Source organism: Myotis brandtii, unplaced genomic scaffold, assembly GCF_000412655.1.
Source record: "Myotis brandtii unplaced genomic scaffold, ASM41265v1 scaffold32, whole genome shotgun sequence".
In the NCBI taxonomy this organism is placed as follows: domain Eukaryota; kingdom Metazoa; phylum Chordata; class Mammalia; order Chiroptera; family Vespertilionidae; genus Myotis; species Myotis brandtii.
The window spans coordinates 10,124,042-10,127,912 of record NW_005362269.1 but is presented as its reverse complement, the minus strand read 5'-3'; the positions used below and the strand labels follow the sequence as shown (position 1 = coordinate 10,127,912).

Below are 3,871 nucleotides of genomic sequence, written 5' to 3'. Positions count from 1 at the left end.
GATTTTTCTCCAAATGGGCCCATTTTACTTTTTGACTTTACCTGTCTAGCCCCTGAAAGCATTTTTACAATGTTTGGTCAGGCATAGCATCACTGTACATTAGAAATTAGATTTAAAAGAATAACACTCCACAGTCTTTCTTAAGGTACCATTATGGAAGTAAATCCTATATAATAAAAGCCTAATATGCTAAGTGTCCAGTCGACCTTTCAGCCGTCAGCCGTTCAACCAATCAAAGCATAATATGCTAATGATATGCTAAGGCCGCTCAACCGCTCACTATGACATGCACTGACCACCAGGGGGCAGACCAGGGGGCAGACGCTCCAACTGGTAGGTTAGCTTGCTGCTGGGGTCCAGCCGATTGGGACTGAGCGAGAGGGGCCAGACACGCCCTGGAGCCCTCCCGCGGTCCCTCCCCAGCTGGCCGACCCCCCACATTCTCCCCGGCCCCTATTGTGCCCCTGTGGGGTCCCTCAGCCTGGCCTGCACTCTCTTGCAATCCGGGACCCCTCGGGGGATGTCAGAGAGCTGGTTTTTTTTTTCCTTTAATTTTCTTTATTTCACACATTAAAAAATGAAACACACTATACAAATGGTTTTCAGAGCAGATTACACGCGGGTCCATTCAGACTTCTCTCAAAGTGTGGCCGACACTCAGTGCTGCTGAGACGGAGGCAGCTGTTAGCACGTAGCCGATGTATTGATCTAGATGCAGTAGCATGCAGCCCTCAGCATGACGGTTCATTCCCCTCTGTTCTTAAATTAGGTTAAATGGCGTCGGTGTCCATATTTACAGACTTGAAATGTATCGATCCTGAGCAGTTCTGATGTACATCTGAGACCGGCTGATGGGAGTCTTGGTCTCAGTTTAAAAAGGGAGGCCAGTGGTGCAGGCGGCTGCTAGGAACTGGTCGTCATCCTGCCCACCAGGAACATTGGCCGCGGTGGCACAGTCAGACCCTCTACAAGGGTTAAGCCAAGTAACTGTAGGTGTCCTTTTCACCATCAACTCGCTCCAAATATTCTTTCTCGATCAGAATATCAATGCATTTCTTGATGACCGGGACCCGTGGCTTGAACCGTGAGGACAGCTGAGTGAGCACCTCCCCAAGCAGCTGCTGGTGCTTCAGGACCTTCCGCATCTTCATGATCCTCACAATCCCAGCCTGGATCAGCAGTTTCCGGTCCTCTTCAATATTTTTGTGTGTAGTTTCTTGTTCCTGCTTCTGTTCGGTTTTCATTGGCACATTGATGTTAACCCTTAATTTCTTATTTTTATAACCAAGATATAATTTTATCAAGGTATCTGGCTTCAATTCCACCTCATCAACATTTGCATTTTCATCTTCCAAGACCAATAACTTCGACTTCAATAAAATCTGTAGGACTTGTGCCAAAATGTCCATTTTGATTTGAGTGCTGTCCGTCAGCTGCTGCACCACGTAAACATCTTCTGTGTTGTATTGAAGCAGGATTGCCATCTGGAATGTAGATGCCTGCAAAGTGTATCTGTTCTTGAAGCAGTTTGTGACCAGCTCTCCTTTGGAGAGTTGGTACAACCACGTCAGCTTCCTGCCGCTATGACGACTAGCGTAGAAAGCAGTGAATCGCTGGTAGCTACGTTCCAGCTCTGACGGCAAGGCGAACGTGCAGGACTGCTGGAAGGGCCACGAGCCGGAGCTCGGCACCTGGATACTGAAGTCCAAGTCCAGTGGCTCTGAATTTGTCAGGTGCTTTTTGAACTGTTCGTTTAGATCTTTGCTCACGCCAACGTCCTGAAACATCCGCTGAAGTTTAGAGGTATACTCATACCCACATGCTTGCTTTAATTTGGAGATCATGCTTGCTTTGGCATCATCACTCGCACTGTTCTGGTGCACGAGTCTTTTGGCCAGCATCTTCGCATAGAACTTCTGGAACACATCCTTGTCCTCTATGTACTTGAAGACAACCATCACTTGATTGAGTGTATCTTCTAGTTCTGCTTCTTCTGGGTTCTTGGAACTCTTCTTCAACAAGGAGTCACAGTATCGAGCCAGCAACTCGGGGGACTTACTGGACGCCTGAGCCATCTTGGTGACAGCGTTGTTGTTTATGAAGCGCCCACAAGCCTTGTCCAGGGCGGCCACGAAGCCCGCGTCGTTATGAATGCTGACATGACCAGGGCGTTATACTTTTTATGAACATCCAACACTGTCTGCACGTACATTTTTGGATCATTTAAAGCAGCTTCTCCACACTTTCCAATTGCTGCAAGACCCTGATTATGAATATGTGTCTCCAAAAGTTTTTTCAGTTCTCCTAGGCCGTCCTGGATTCGAGATACAAGATTATACATGCGACCCAAATCTTAAAGAAAAAGGCACCATCTTTATGCACCGAGGTGAACTCTGCATATCCACCCCACTGAGTATGTGTTTATACTGAGATGTACAATACCCTGAAATAAGTTAACTTATTAAGTTAACTTAATAAGACTTAATTACAATAAAATATTTTGTATTTAACATTTACATATTTAACTAGCAATAACAATGAAGTCATGCTTTTATAAGTTTTATATTCCCCCCTTACTATAAGAATCCACTAACATAATAGACAAAAATCTTTTTGTCAGGAAACATCTGATGCTTCCTAAAGCATTGAAATAAAATTTATGCCTAGCACATAATAGGCACTCACACATTTGTTGTACAAAATAGAATAGATTTCATATATTCCTTTTCGTCCTTCATCACATTCACGGCGAACCCAATGTCTATTGAGGTAGGCACAAATTCCATTCAGAACTTTGCTGGAAAACAGGTAATCTTCCCACTGCTGAGTGTAGAACTTCCGTACACTCTCATCCATCAAGTCTTCTCCATCCTTAAGAAGATTTGTCCCGCAGCCGAGGGACCCTACTGATGTATGAATTCATGCACCGGGCCTCTAGTTAGAAATAACATGATAGGTTAGCCATTTTTTTTACTCCTGTTATTGCTCTCAGGTACATAATTATCTTCTGTGTATCATCCCCCCCTAAGAAATGGCTAAATATACCTCTCCTTTTGAAGTTCAGCATTAGTATATATTTGGCAATCTCTATAACATCGCAAAATGTTAAAAGATTTAAACACACAAGGCAAAGTATTTTCTTAGCAGCAGATAAATTCTAAAGTCGAAAAATTAGAACTGCACTTAAGCCCATGATGATTGGTGAAGCTTTTTTTTTTTTTTTCAGCAATAGAGGAAATCCTGGGCTAAATTATTATGTTCTTAGCCAGAGAGACTGGGAGAGCTGTGCTATGGATATCAGGTATTTCTCTTTCCTAAACTGATCCCATTTCTTATTAACATTTTCTGGTGAATTCTAGACAACTCTGGCAAGTGATGGTTTGATATTCTTGCTATAATAAAACCATAAAGAACAACTCTGTGCCTCCTATTACCTGACTTTTATGTGACTTCAGTATTTATTTAAGTGGCATCTTATTTATTTCCAAGGGAATACAAGGGAATAATTTATGTATATTTATTGTTGAAAGTATTACATATGTCCCCTTTTTCCACACATTGAGTTTTTTTAGCCTACCCCTGCCCCTCACCTCAGGCAGGTCTTAATATTTTTGAGCTAACTAAAAAAGAAAATTTTACATGAATATTTGGACTTTTGGCTAGTCTAAAAATCAGATCTGATTTACCTTCTGAGACTGATATGTGTTGCTTTTTAACTTTTCACATAGAGGCTGTCACTTCACAGATGCTTAATAGATACTTGTTCAACATATTTGAGAATGATTATGCTAAACAAAAATAAAAATTGATTGTGATTAAATTAATAATGATGATGGGCCTTTCAGATGTCTTGAGACGCGACGAGTGGAAG

The 3,871-nt window shown here is 42.3% G+C and overlaps 1 pseudogene across 1 annotated transcript; it reads right to left on the bottom strand.

Moving 5' to 3' along the window:
• Positions 1-535: 535 nt before the first annotated feature.
• Positions 536-2,351, bottom strand: LOC102248644 (annotated as a pseudogene). Its single transcript, XR_001362939.1, has one exon. The product of XR_001362939.1 is annotated as a cullin-1 pseudogene (transcript).
• Positions 2,352-3,871: the final 1,520 nt, after the last annotated feature.